The 15,766-nt window shown below is 48.5% G+C and overlaps 1 pseudogene across 1 annotated transcript; it reads right to left on the minus strand.

The window, feature by feature from the left end:
* Positions 1-3,799: 3,799 nt before the first annotated feature.
* Positions 3,800-15,461, minus strand: LOC309666381 (epithelial cell adhesion molecule pseudogene; annotated as a pseudogene). Its single transcript has one exon. The product of its transcript is annotated as an epithelial cell adhesion molecule pseudogene (transcript).
* Between the last annotated feature and the right edge of the window lie 305 nt (positions 15,462-15,766).

The following is a 15,766-nucleotide window of genomic DNA, read 5'->3' on the forward strand; positions in this document are numbered from 1 at the left end:
GTTGTGGAGCACAGGCTCTAGGTGCGTGGGCTTCAGTAGTTGTGGCACGCAGGCTCAGTAGTTGTGGCTTGCGGGCTCTAGAGTGCAGGCTCAGTAGTTGTGGTGCATGGGCTTAGTTGCTCCGTGGCATGTGGGATCTTCCCAGACCAGGGCTTGAACCTGTGTCCCCTGCATTGGCAGGCAGATTCTTAACCACTGCACCACCAGGGAAGTCCTTCACTTTCTTGATAATGCCCTTTTCTACACACAAGTTTTTAATTTTAATGAAGTCCAATGTATCTATTTTTGCTTTCATCATTTGTGCTTTCGGTGTCGTATCTAAGAATCCATTAACAAATCCAAGGTCATAAAGATTTACCCCGTGTTTTATTCTGACTTTCATAGTTTTAGCTCTTATATTAGTATTTAGGTTTTTGATCCATTTTTAGTTACGTTTTGTGTATTTGTGAGGTATGGCTGAGATTATATTTGCATGTGGACATCCCATTGTCCCCGCAGCTTGGACACCGATTTTTATAAAGCTCCTCCCAGGAGATTCTTACATGCACCAGACAAAAGCATCACTCAGCAATTCCACTCCTGACTAGCTGCACTACCCACTAGCTGCACTACCCACTAGCTGCACTACCCACTAGCTGCACTACCCAGCGATGCCTGCTGCCTGTCCCCACTCATGGCGTTTAGCCAGGAATCTGACGGGTACATTCCTCTCACTTCTACCCCTACAACTTGTAGTCTTTCCCCGACCTCTGCCCCCATCATGGAAGAATTTTTCTAGTCTGGGGATGCAGACGTTCTGGGCTAAACTTCTGGCAACCTGTTCACATTCAATGCCTATGGAATTTAGGCCTCTGGAAACAAGCCTGGAAGACTTAGGGGCTCTGTCTGCTTTCAGTCTAAACACATTTTCCCCTTGAGGCAATGAGCATGGGTTTGGCTCAGGCTCCTGCTGGTTCTGAGGCTGTCATTCGCTGAACAACTTCATTAGACCCGTAGGCCATGGCTTCTGACCTGGACCACCATCTGGCATCACTTGGTATGTTCTCTGGTCACAGTATGTGCGTTTCACCATTCAGATGGGTTTCCTCCAATCACCTACAAATGAGTTCCCCTCGCTACACAGGCTCCAAGTCCCCAGTCAGAATTTGCGAAGAATTGATTTATAAGAAGATTATATGATATTAACATTATGTTTTATAGTTTCAAAATACGTTACAGTTCCCTTCCACACTCTCATTTCAGAATTGTGAGGTAGGTCTGGCAGGCGCTGGTTCCATTTTGCAGAAAGGAAATGTGATTCTGACAATGCACTAGACCTGGGCTGTGCTCTTCCTGCTCCGTGACCGGAAGCCTGGGAAACAGCACACAGAGGAAGCCTGGGAAAGAGCTTTGGATGCAAAGGATCCATTAATCCACGCGTTAACCAGGTTTGGAGGAGTGAGAGCAGCTTGATGCGAGGACCAGGCTGGAAGAGCAGGAACACGCCTCTGTGCAAAGGAAGCTCTGCCCGGCAGAAGTAGTGCGGGGCAGGGACCAGGTGGGCAGCACCTGCCACCGCGGGTTATCGCTGACTGTGACCTCCGTTAACGGGGCCATCACCTGATTCCCATGTGCAGACACAGACTCAATCTAAAAAGCTCTACTTGTTTTGCAGCTCTGAGATTCCATCACTGACCGCCTCGTCCTCTAATTATCCACGACCTCGTGCTCAACTGCACGCGAGCATTGCCCAGTGCAGTCTGCCTTGGTGTTTACACTACTGTAGTAACTGGAGAGTTCTAGATTCACGTTCCAAGTTCTCAATCCAGTGCCACATTTAGCGAGGGACTGCACACTGCATTTATAATTATTCAGTCTTCCGTCTGCCTTCTCTTTGGGCTCATTTACCCTGTGAAGCCAGTCTATTTTTGCTTTCCCCTAAAGAATAAAGGGCTTCTCTCACCACTGGAAGGGAAATTGACAATATCAATTATTCCTGTGGCCATTCAGGACTCAATGACATTTCTGGGAACTGCTGCTCAACCCTGAGGGAGCAATTAAAATTCTAGAGGAGCATCTACTTGGTGCTGGAGAAACTGAAACAGACTTGCCCCCATTCTCTTAGGAGAAGGTGCCATCCTCCACCGGGGTGAGGGCAAGCGAGGAAGAAGCATATGCCGTGGAGTCTGCTCAAGTGGCTCAGATGGGCTCAATTCAACAGACTTTACTGACAGAGAATCCTCTAACTTCAGAAGTGTGGTCTCTTTGTAAAAATGCTACCAACTTTAGGGCATAGCCGTTTTTGCTGAACCTTTGTGGGGACTGCCTTTAAGTCCCCTTGTCCCTCTGCCCAACCCTGCTTCCCTCACTCCCCTACAAGGACTGATTCTGAGGGCACATCCCAGTGAATGCCCTGCATGCTCACCTCCATCCCAGAGTCTGTGCCCAGAGAACTCCAACTGTGGCACTTGCATGCAAGCCATAAAGAAACTCTTTCATTTGTCTGTGAGAAAGCATGTAAGAATGTTCCCTGCATACGAGGATGTTACTTCACTTGGAAACAGTGAAAAACTGGAAAAAATCTGACTGCCAGTAGGGGAATGGATAAATAAATTGTGGGAGAGTCACTGACAAGAACATGTCATAGCGATTCAAGTGCATGAACTTGTTCTACGTTGGATGATGTGACACAACCTTAAGCATGATGCTGAGGGAGACAAGTTGCAGGAAGTCACTCTCATTGTACTGTTCATATGAATTATCAATACACAAAACTATACCCTACATTAATAGAACATACATATTTATTTTAAAATATCCGAAGCAACTATGGTATAATATTAACATTTATTGAATCTGGGTAACTAAAATCTGTGTGGAATATGGATGCTTGTTTTACTATTATTGTTGTTTATTAATTTTTCTCGCTTAAAGTCCAGGTCCTTTATGTACAGTTGGCCCTTGAACAACATGGGTTTGAACCACACGGGGTCCACTTATACATGGATTTTTTTCAATAGTAAATACTACAGCACTACATGATCTGAGGTTGGTTGAATTGGTGAATGCGGAATTGCGGATACTAAGGACCTGCCGATATTTAAGGCTGACTGTAGTTATATGCGGATTTTTGACAGCAGGGAGGTTGGTGCTCCTAACCCGTGTGCTATTCTAGGGTCAACTGTGGTCCCAAAGCATGCGGCTGCTCTGCCATCTGTCTGTATCTATTGCCACTGACAGGCTCACGTCTTGGACTGGCTACCACTGGGGTGTGCCCTGGGAATCAGTCACTGTGCTCCTGCAGCCCTCCAGGGCTGCAGGATTCTTTGGTGAGCCCTGGACCCTGTGCCTGAGGTGCAACTCCCCGTGCCCCGCCCAGCCGGCCTTGGGAGCTGTCCTGTTACCTGAGGGCCCAGGCCTCCAGTCGGATCTGCTGCTCAGCAAGCAGCAGGCCACCCTCCAGGGTGCAGGGGGAGGGCGGGAAGCAGTGACCGTGTGTAGGTGTGCACGGGGGTTGGCTGGCACGGGGGTGGCACACAGGAGCTCTGGTTCCATGTAGAGAGGTACTGCCCGGCCGAGGCTGCCCGGTCGCAGAAGGACCGTGGGTGAGGCCACGGACCGGGGCCAGCCCTGCCGGAGGTCCTCACAGCCCGGCTGACGGGACCACCCGGGAAGAGCTGAAGGGCACCCTTCTCCTGCAGCGTGCCTCTAGCGCCCTCTGCTGACAGAGTCAGCACCGGGACTCTGGAACAAGGATTCCCTGCTCACGCTAACAGGGAAACACCTGACGGAAGCCCACTTTTTATCACAGAGCAAGTACTGAAGGTGCATTCGCAGCTGAGGCAGTACACTGACAACCGGAAAGGTAGCTCAAGGTACACCACAAGACCAGCCTTGGCATTAGGGCCATTTTTATTTGCTAAATCCGCGAATTTCCCTCATCCGTTGCCATTTTCTATTGAGTCTTGGGCCTCTCTTTGTATGGACTTGGGCTCCGTCACAGCCTTGCCAGGAAAACGAGGGAGAGAAGCACGGCTCCCGGCCCGGCATCTGTGCGGTCTGCACACACGTGCCAAGCTTCCAGGAGCCCAGGCCTGGGCGGGCAGCAGCTTCCGGTTGGGGCTTTGTCAGGGGCGCGGTGCGACGGCTGATGCAAACTCCCCAAGCCGAATTCAGGAGCCACCTGTTTCTCCGGGTCACTGTGCCTTCATTGTCTGCCCTTTCCTTTGTTCACGAGCATCTGCTCCCTGCAGATACCATCTAACTGGTTTCTGTGGAGCCCACTGCTGCATCTGGCATTGCAGCAATGTCTGAGCACTACAGATACAGATATAAACACATTTCTTAATTGAACCTTCAGTCCGGAGTGAGCTGTGTAGGCCTCAAAAAGGAGGGGTAATGTCTCTTAAATAGAAATAATTCTGACAATCTACTTCTCCGGAAATAAAGGTGACATAGGACACGAGTGGTGATTTACACACGTTGAAGTGGACAGGGCCACTTCTCATTCTTAGTAAAATCAAGCTGACTTTGTAAGTGAATACGTATCTAAGGGCTCACTCTCTTAGCAGTCATAAATATCCTTCACACACCCCACTACGAAAAATGGTCAATTTATACTGATGCGCACCTTTTCTTCCCCTTTTCCTAATATACTGTGGTGTGATTTCACACCAGCATAGAAGGAATTCCGTGTGTGTGCTTGTGTGTTTGCAGTGTGGGGGGACTCTATACTATACGTTATTCATTCTATTGATGGATGTTTATACAATAAATAATCTACGACTCCTAGAAGTAGAATTCTTTGGTCAAGGAGTATGACTTAGAATTTTAATAAGTATTACTAGCTTGACCTCCGTAGTTGCATCAATTTTCAGACTGCAGGTGGGGCCCCCAGGGAGCCCAGGGAGCAGTTATCAAACTTTCAAATCTGTGCTAATTTTAGAGGTTAAAAAATGGAATCGCAAAATAGTTCTATTTGCATTTTTTGTCATAAGTTGAGCATATTTTCCTATTTTATGTGCCTTCTTTATTTCCTCATCCTTTTCTCACTTTTCTGTTGAGTCATGGGTCTTTATATCAATTTGTGGACACTCTTCATATACCATGAAAATTAACCCTTTGTCTGGGATGTTATTAGCAACTGTTTTTTCCCACTTTATCTTTTGACTATATATAAACAAATTTCTGCATGGCAAAAGCACCATAAGCAGTCAGATTTATTAATCTTTAATTTATGGCTTCTGGGTTTTATGTTCTTAGGCCTTTCAGCTTCAAGCCAGAACTCTCCCACTGATTCTTCTAGTACTCAAGGGTTTTATTTTTGCCTCTAGGTTTGTAATCCATTTGGAATTTATCTTGGAGTCAATTGTTTTACAGCTGTTGACCCATTTCCCCCACTGTGGTTGCTTCAAATTCTTTGACCCTCCTCCCTTCAAAGGGTGGAGGCCAATTCCTCTCGCCTTGAGTGCAGGTCAGATTTAGTGACTCACTTCTATCAGTAATTAAAAGAATGTGGCAGAAGTGATGGCGTGTGGCTTCTGAAACCAGGTCATGAAGGAGACTGCAGCTTCTGCCTAGCTCTCTCTTGGGTCACTGTTCTGGGGACGCCAGTTGCTATGTAGTGAGGACAGTCGAGCAGTCCCGTGGAGAAGTCACATGGGGAGGAACAGAGACCTCGGGCCAACAGCCAGCAATCAACACGCAGACGTGTGAGCGAGCACCATGGAAGCAGATCCTCCAGCCCCAGCCTTCAGCTGAAGCCCCAGCCAAGAGCTGGACTGAGCCTCAGAGGAGACGCTGAGCCAGAACCACTCAGCTAAGTCACTGGCGAATTCCTGGCCCACAGAAACTGTGAGATGATACATGTGCATCGTGGTGTTAGGACACAAACTCTGGGGGTGAGCTGCTTTGCAGCAAGAGGGAACTAACGTATAACGTGCCATTTATTCAACAATCTATTTTTCCCACTAATTTGAGATGCCACTTTCTCTATACTAAGTTCCTGTAAGAATGTGGATACATTTCTGGATTTTCCCGTATGTTCTATTGATATATTCCACTGGTCTAATTTAATCATAAAATCTTTAAGTTTTTAATGTCTGGTATAGGACAATTCTTGCCTACCATCCTTCATTAATCTAGTCTCAAAAATTATACTACGGTTATTGGAATTACTTTAACTTTATAAATTATGGAGAAATGACACCTTACGATGTTGCTGTAAGCCAGGTTTCCCAAAAGCATTCTGAGATGAAGATCTGCACGCAGAAAAAATTTTAGGGTGTGCTCTCTTGGGATCAACATCTTTGAGAGGGTGATGGACTTCTCTCAGATGAAAGGAACAGAACTGGACAAAGGGAGTTGAATTCAGGCAGAGACCTCAGCCAACCCACGGGGAGCTCTGAAGCTGGGATGGCCCTTTATAGACATGCTCAACTGAGGCAAGTGGGGCACAGCCCTTGTACCTTGTATTAGCCACTCGCTGACAAGGAGTTGTCCTCAGGGAGAGGGCTACTCTTGGGGGAGGCAGCTCCCTTAGGCCAAAGGCAATTTCTGAGGACAGAAGCGTCAGGCAACACTCCCAGAAGCTCAGGAAATAAGTACCTTAGTCTTGCCAGGGAGATTTGGGCCGTATGCACACAGATGTTGGGTCTTCCTACCCAAGACACAGTACAACTTTCCATTTGTTGAAGTGTCTTTTGTATCCCTTAAGAGTATTTTTAAAACATCCCTTGTATACATTTTGTCAATTCCTTAAGTTTATTTCTCATTTTTTAAAGTTTTGTGTTGTCGAATACGATCATTTCTTCCAATTAGTTAGTTATCGTGTTTGAAATGTGAAAGCTATTGATTGTTGCATTATAACTTGGTGCCCTGATGTCCTACTGAATTCTCTTATTGTTTGGTTTTGGGCTTGGGTTCTTGTCTTGGATTTTCCAGTTATATAACCTACAAATAATAACGAATTTTATATTAGTTTTGGGGTTGCGATAGACATATTTTGTCATGTTAACGAAATATCCTTGAAGACTTCTTAAAAAATGAATTCATAACTGTGCTTTACTGCTTTTTTAGCCTTACCCTAAATCTTCTCAAAGATACCCATAATAGATTTATTTTAATTCAGGACTTCTTCTGATTAACTGCACCAGTGATCATCTCGAAATAACACAATACTGGAGACGAAGGGGGCCTGAAAACTAGGTTCTCATCCTGGTTCTGCCACTGACAGGCTGGCAGTGGCCAGTCACACATGCCTGCCGTGGCACAGGGTCTTCCTGGGGGAAGTGAAGAAGAGAGACATGGCCTCGGCAATCTTTGTGGTGGAGGCAGGTGATGCTTGGTCAAGAGATAAGCCCCAACTGTGTGAAAAGGGTGTAGATGCAGGGCAGCCAAATGAATGGGGAATGTCCACTGACCCAGCGAATCATAATTTGCCATTTCTTTCACCCTCAATTGATGAGAAAGACCAGATTATATTTTCAAGGTATGAAGTACAATACTTCCAACAGGAAGCAAAAGATCATCAATAACACTTTGGAAGTCCCCAGGCTGCAGTTCTTACTGCCTTGCTGTGACCACATGGTATTTAAACAGCCCCTGCTGATGAACATGAATGTTGGTTTTTATCCTCAGAATTTAGCCAATGCTTCCCTTAGAAAGGGCATGAACAGAAGACCTTTAATTTGTTATCAAGCAACTCCTACCTAGAAAGTCAGTATAATCTATGCAGAAGAGCCCTGGGTTAGCAGAGTATTAATTCATTGACCGGTACTGACAGGGAAAACTCCCTGTGACATTTGGGTTCTTCCACCTTTTGGCTACTGGGAATAGCGCCTCCATAAACATGAATGTACAAATATCTCTTCGATATCCTGGTTTTAATTCTTTTGAATATCCAGAAGTGGAATTGCTAGATCATGTGGCAGTTTCAATTTTTTTTTTAGGAAACTCATTTTTTAAATGTTCTATTTCATAGTTCATAAAAAAGTTTTTATGTATAAAACTCAAAGTAAAGAGAAAGGCAGCTATTTAATCACAAGTGGACGAGATAGTAGTCATTCAGACTACTGTGGAAGCATATTTAATGCATACCCTTCAATGTTAAGGGTAATTAATTCAAACTATGCAGTCCAAATTTTAGGTTTGGGTTTTATATCAGATCTGCATACATATGACACTTGTGGTCAAATTTTAAGATTGGTAAAGTCAATTTCAAACAGCTTATGAGTACAGGTTTAACTATTACAAATATATGGTGTTTAACTAGCACAGTAGTGGTCTTCAAAGATTTTCTCTTTGCCCCATGCTCATATGTTTGTAATCTGAGTCTGTTTGCTAATTTCCCTTTTTGTAGTTACTCTTCAAATTATAGTGCTATACACTGAGTTCTCAATGCATCTCAATCATGTCCTTTATCTCAGCTTTCTCATACTCTGCCATTCTTTTCTTTCTGGAAACAACCAGCATGATTCCAGCAGTAACTGCTATCACCACAACCACAATGACAGCGATAATTCCAGCTTGTAGACCCTGCACTGACAATTCAGGTGGTTTTTCATCAACATAGTAAATTGCAGTGCAAACAGGATCCAGATCCAGTAGTTCCCCATTTACTTTCAAGCCCATCCTTTTGGACTGGAACAAGGATTCATCTTTAACTTCTTTTTCAAAACAATAAGCCACATCATCTATGGCCACATCATTCTGAATTTTCTAAGAATTCTGTACCAGATCAACAGTGATAACATCATTCTCATACAGAATATCTGTGATATATTTTGGATCCAGTTGATAACGACTTATGAGTACCTCCTTGAGTGCAGTGTACAAACTTTGATCCTCATAAGGTTTTTCTCTTGTGTTTTAGTTCACCAACGATCCAGTAGGTCCTCACTGGCTTGGAGCAGGATATTTCACTGTCCTTATCAGTTCTTCTCACCCCAGCACGTGGACGTGCCATTGCACTGCTTGGCTTTAGAGAGCCCCTCGTCGCGCTCGGGATCATAGAGCCCGGCATCATTCTGGATAGCGCCCTCTGGTTTCCCCCCTCTCCCAGGCTCTGAGAGAGTCATTTCTGCCTTCATCACCAAACATTTGGTAGCCAGTTTTGTGCAAATGACAGAATGTTGTGCAGCAACGGACGTACACTGGCACCGACCCTGTGGTCAGTTTGTAGTTTTCACACACGCACACCTTTCCTGGGCCGCGGCCACCGCGGCAAGCAGCAGCCCGAATGCAAAGACCCGGGGCGGGAGGGAGCCTTGCCACGCACGCGAGGACAAGGGCGAGAGGGGCGCGAGGCGGGCTGGGGGCTCTCGTGAGGACGCACGGACAGAGTAGGGCCCCGGGAGGCCATGGCTGGCCCCATGGCGCAAGGCCTGGGCCACGCAGGTCCGCATCAGGAGGATGGCGGCGAGGTGCCCTGGGGCCGGGCGGTTGGTGCGGGTGTGAGCTGGCCGGCAGACTGCGCTCTTCCAGCACGCAGCTGCTCTGCCCGACCTCATTTTTAATTTCTTGAGGAATCTCCATACTGTTTTCCAGAGCAGTGGCACCATTTTCCATTCCCACCAACAGTGTCTAAGGGTTTCAATTTCTTCACATCCTTGCCAACACTTGTCGTCTTTTGCTTTTTTTTGATAATAGGCATCCAGACAGGTGTGAGGTGCTATCTCATTGTGGTTTTGATTTGCATTTCTCTGATGCCTAGTGACCTTCAGCACTTTTTCATATACCAGTTGGCCTTTTTCATGTCTTCTTTACAGAAATGTCTACTCAAGTCCTTTCCCCTTTTTAAAATCAGGTTATTAGTTTTTTTGCTGTTGAGTTGCAGGAGTTCCTTACGCACTTTGGAAATTAACCCCTAACAGATATATGATCTGCAAACATTTTCCCCCATTCAGTGGGCTGCATCTTCACTCTGTGATTGTTTCCTTTGCCCTTGGTGGAGGATGGTCTTCAGCGTTTCCCTGGTTCCCTTTAAAGCATTTGCCCCGGCCGCCCCTTCCCGGCCCTTGTCCTGCGCCGCTCGCAGGTGTGGGGAGAAGTGAGCGAGCTGCCTCCCTCCTCACACAAGCTCATGAGTGCCTGATCACTGCCGTCTGCCACTACTTAAATGCTGCAGATGATTTCACTTCTGGGAACGCACACGCCCAGGTGGCAGGCAGCACCTTTTTTTAGAACTGACATTCTCACATGTCTTCTCAAGTGAACTGCCATTACTGCTAAATGTTTAAAGTGGTAACTGTTAAGTCAGCACCGGACTCATGCACATAGATGAGCTTTAGCATGGCATGTCTGTACTGGGGAACCATGAGGAAACCCCAGCAGGGACTGACTGTCCTATTGGTGGCATTGTCTCATCTGTGTTGTGCATCTCCTGAGTGGAGTGACTATAATTTATTGTCCAAACCAGAACGCTTTTAAGACAAAGGAGAGTAAGAATTATGCTAGGACAGCACTGAAAACGAGATCTGTGAAGCCTCAGACTTCGGAGTGAACTCCAGTATGTCCTACAGAATAGTATAAGAAATTAATCTCTATTGGGAGAGTGAAAACCAAAGACAATCAGCAACGGTTCCCACCTTCCCTGTGCTCCCCAAGGAAGGTGTGCTGGGTGGGCCTCTGCTGGGTCCCAGGTTGGGTGCCAGTGGCAGTGGAGGGGCACGGCTCTGCTGGTGACCTTTGTGTAGGGCAACCATGAGAATGCAGCCCTGTCAGGGAGAAGCACATCAAGATGCCAGGCAGCGGGCGCAGGGGGTGCCTGGCTTAGAGGCTTGAGGGACCCCCGAAGCCTGGGCTCTGGGTCCATGGAGGTTGCAATGCCCAGGCCTGGAGCAGGGCCCAGCGTCTGGTCTAGTGGAGTTCCTTCTGCTGGGGGAGTCAGAAAAGCCCCCGATGGGGGGGTTCCCACATGACTGGAACAAGCTCTTGGGGCCACTGTCAGGATTCTCATTTCAGAACAAGCTGACAGTTAGAAATGCAAGGGAGAAGGTGAAAGGGGCAAAGAGAAAGAAAGATGGAAGGGGCGGGGAGGCATTCCAGAGCTGGTCAGGACTCAGCCCGGTGTCCCGTTGCCCCTTTAAGCAAAGAACAGTGGGACCACGGGAGTTCCCGGGCGGTCCAGTGGTTAGGACTCCGTGCTTTCACTGCTGTGGCCCGGGTTCCATCACTGGTCAGGGAACTAAGATCCCGCAAGCCACACAGCACAGCCAGAAAAATAAAAAAAAACAACAGTGGGACCGGGCACATCAGGCAGGAAGACACTTACGGGAGGGACCTGGAGTGGCTGCAGAACTGAGAGCAACTCTGGAGAACCAGGTGAGGAGGGGGAAAGCCCCAGGGCTCTGGGGGTGGACCGAAGCTTGTCCCGGGGCCCTGATGCCACCAAGCACACGTCAGCTCCAACTGTGTTTTGGTCACTCTGTTCTCACCGGGCTCGAGCTGCAAACCGCAGGATAAGCATCCCGCTGGCCTACCTGGGCCACATGCCCACCCCTGGCCGCTGGCTAAAAGGATTTTGACAGTAGCTCTGCCTGTTCGCACCCAAGGAGAGAACGAGACATTACCCCAAAGGAACACCTGGAGCTCGTTCCGATGCAAGAGAGAATACGTGCTAAGCGGCAAGCAAAAGAACAAGAAAAAAAAAGTCCCATCCCTGCTTACCTGCATTTCTTTCTTTAGGGGCTCCGCATCAGATGGGCGGTAGGAATCTGGCAGGGGGAGGGATCCGGCCGACCTCGAGCAAGTGCCGGGGAAGCTGCAGAGGACAGAGACCCGGCTGAGCCCTAGAGAAGGCTGAGTAGGTGGAGGAAGCGGCTGATCGTGGGGAGAGGTGGAGGGAGGGCCTCGAATCCCTCCCGGGCTCCCGGAGGAGCAGCGCTGGCAGCTGTCGCTCCCGATCCGGATTCCTCTCCCACCCTGGCCCTCTCCTTCCCACTCTCCGTCCTCCTCCTTCCCCGCACTGAACTCTCCTCCTGCGCCTTTTCCTTCTCACACCACACGACATGCAGGGGATGGGCACGCTCTTAGCGGAGACCCCGCGTCAGCGTCCAGCCCGGGTCCCCGCAGGGCTCGGACCTGCCCACGGCCTGCGACACCCGGGTCTGGCCGCCCACCGCACACGAGCACGTGAGCGTCCCCACCCCACGCCCTGCTCCCGCGCCTCCTCTCCCGACCCCGGCGCGCCCCCGGGGCCCAGCGCTGACTCACCACACAGCCTCCAGCCCCGTCTCTCTGGACTCGCGGCTCCGTCCACGCGTGGCGGGCCTGCCCCTTGCCGGGCCGTCCCCACGCCGCGTGCGGCCCTGTGGCGTGACCGGGCCCGTCCGCCCCACGCGCAGCGAGCCCCGCGCTGAGGCCGAGGTTTGCCGGAGAAAAGGAGCCCGGAGAACAGACCTCAAACCTTCCCCGGGGAAGGCGAGGGGCCGGGGTGTCTACGGGACGGAAGCAGGGCGGCAGGAGGCTGGGGAGGCGCCGAAGGGTGACTGGAAACAAGAGGAAGCTGAGAGAATCGTCGCCCTCCGCGCGTGCCCAGGTGCTACGGACGCCTCGCAGGCCGCGGTCAGAAATGGCGGCTCCACGCCGTCCCAGGGGAACTTCCGGCACTGACGTCAGGGGGCGGGGCCGCGCAGGCCCAGTGGGAGTGTCGGGGGCGGGGCCTCAAAGAGGCTTAATCGGTTGGCGCTGCAGCGGGAGTCAGCTGAGTCCAGGGTCCTGGAAGACGACTGGGACAAACATCTTCCTCTTCAGGCTGCTTAAGGCTTGGAGGACATGCACGTTTTTGTAAAAACAATTAAAGCGAGCTTGATGGGTGGAAGCAGGTTACAGCTCAGTAACTTTTAAGCAAGTTACAGTTTCCCGGGGTAAGTGGACTGCCCTCGGTTTCCAGGGTGAAGCTCCAGATGTCCAGAGCTCCTGGTGGCTCCTCCCAAAGCACCGTCTGCGTTCTCTTCACAGCCCTCCTGCTTGTTCCTGCAACACCCATTCCTGTGTTTGTAAGTCTTAGTTCTCCTTGAGAGCTCAGCCCAGGCGTAATCCCCTCCAGGTGGGTTTCTGGCTCCCACACGCCTGCCCACGCTCACACACGTGCACGCTCACACGTTCACACATGTGCACATGCTGTCACACACGTGCACAGGCTCACACACGCACAGTTACCTTGTACAGAGCTGTGCCCTAATGTTGTCACGGCTCTTTATTCGCCTGGGTCCCCACCTGGAGGCATAGCAGTGTTTCATTCATCTTCATGCTCAGTGCCTAGCACAGCACCTGACATAAAAGGCTCAACCAGTGTTAATTAAAAGAACCCCAACTGCACAATGGCTGGGTAAGAGGCCACCTCAGAAGCATGCCCTCTCTCGGGGTCTGATGTCCCAGGAAATGACCGTATAAACTTAAAGATAACTGGAAATAGGAAAAAGGCTTTGCCCATGTAGTGTCCATTCTTGTATGGAGGTCTGTCTCAGCTAAAGCAGTAAGGCCCTAGGTGCCCCTGCAAGCAGCCGGGGGATGGGCGCTGGGAGCCGAGGGAAGGCTTCAGTGCGGGGACCGAGAACCTCCTGCCCCCTCCTCGGCCTTGCCGAAAGCTCTTATGTTATTGCCATTCAGCTCTTGTATTTGTTCAGTTCTGCTATGATTCAGTTATGGCAGGAGGAAAGGGCACACACGGCCGGGCAGAGGACAGGAGCACGCAGTGTCCACCGAGGAGCACACGTCACCTTAAGCTCTCTAGTAATGAGAGGCAGCGGCAGTGACGTGCTGGCCGCAGGGACAGCTGGGTGTGGAAGACTGACAACCTACAACTGTTGTCAAAAGATGGAGAAAAAAAGAAAGAAAAGAAAAAGACAGCCAGGAGTGGCTGCTGAGTGGCTGAGACACTGCAGGAACACCTGACGCCCTGGACTTTGCAGGATTTCCCACACTCTGTCCGCTGGGACTGCCCTGGGCTACACAGCAATGGTGCTCCCCACACTCCTGCATTTAAGTTCACCAAAGAGCTTAGAAGTAAGGCTGAAACTATTATTTTAAAGGGTTTACATTTTAGTAACCAGCCTTAAGTACTATTTTCCATGAAATATCTTGGGTCTCACACAAAAATAGATATTAAGGGATGAAACTGCCATACTGATCCACCCTGCCAGCAAGTGACAGAATGGGGACCTGCGTCCCCTGATGCATTAGCCACTGGATGGCCTCCTCCAGGAAAGCACCAGACCCCAACAATTCCATGGACAAATTATGTCGAACCTTTGAAGAAGAGACAACTCTTGCCTTTCAAATTGTTCCAGATAATAGAGATGGGTAATATCTTAATTCATTTTTCGAAGCCTAATATTACTGCCAGACATGACTGAGATTTTTTAAAAAGAAACACTATTGATTAATCTCACCTGATAATGAGGATACAGAAGTACTGAATAGAATATTAGGAAATGGAATCTGGTACTACATTAAAAGAATAACAACCATGATAAAGTGGGATTTATTCTAAGAGAAGGATTGTTTAATATTAAGAAATATGATAATTTCTCAAATTAATAGGTTAGACTTACTGCATACATTTCATTTCACTTAGGTGTAGACATAGTACACAATAAAATTCGTATTTTGCTTTTTAATGCATGATTATATACCAAATACATTTCTGCCATCATCGTAATTATCACTTTGAATTGTTGTTTCCTTGGTCTAGAGTTCCAAGAGAAAGCTTACTATGTCAAATTATTTGGATATGTTATATAATAAACTGTCCTGTCCCCTCCCAGTTATATTAGTATATATACTGATTCATAAGAGTGCCAATTTCACCATAATCTCACCAACTTTTGGTAGTATAATGTTTTATACAATCTAACAAGTATAAAACTATTTTATAATTAAAATATAGTTTCCTGTATTTTACACAATATGACTTACTGACACAATCTGAATTACTAGACGTTTTGATCATTTTTCTTGTGTGAATTCACAATTTGTCTAAGATAACCCAGAGTCCCCTTCCTTTTACCCTACCTCACTTTACTCCCTCCAACCAGGACACCCGGACAAGGTTTCTCCTTGATTTCTGGTGGAAAGCCTGGCTTGGAACCAATGAACTGCAGTCTCACTGCACCAGCTCTTTGCCTCATCTGTGACAGAGACTGTTCTCATCTTCAGCTCATTTTGGAAACCTCTTGCCTTTCCGGGGCTCTTTTACGGGGTTCACGTATGTAACCTATTCCTCACTCCCACCCCTTGGGGTTCCCAGAATCACAGAATCTTAGAGCTATGCTGTCCAGACCCCTCCCAGAGCAGCCGCCCGACCACTGTAGCCATGACCTGACCTCCTGGGCTACTGACACCAGTGTGGGCCTGACTCTGTGACATGTCACAAGGCATCTGTCGCCACAACCCTGAGGCATGGACCTCACATCGCAGCAGAGGCAGGTGGACGCCCTGTTCCCAGAGATGCACCACAGGGAAGCTGCAGACCGAGTGAACCAGCGCCATGTCTACACACAGGTGACCCACAGGTCCCAGCCCATCACACCACTCAGAGACTTTGCTTTCCAAATACAGAATAAAGACACTTTGTGGTCTTTGGGTTTTGTTGTTGTTGGGTTTTTTTAGATTTTTCTTTTTTGATGTGGACCATTTTTAAAGTCTTTATTGAATTTGTTACAGTGTCGCTTCTGTTTTATGTTTTGGTTTTTTGGCCCGGAGGCATGTGGGATCTTAGCTCCCCTACCAGGGATCGAACCCGCACCCCCTGCATTGGAAGGTGAAGTCTTAACCCCTGGACCAC

Source organism: Balaenoptera physalus, assembly GCF_965194825.1.
Source record: "Balaenoptera physalus genome assembly, chromosome: 8".
Classification (NCBI taxonomy): domain Eukaryota; kingdom Metazoa; phylum Chordata; class Mammalia; order Artiodactyla; family Balaenopteridae; genus Balaenoptera; species Balaenoptera physalus.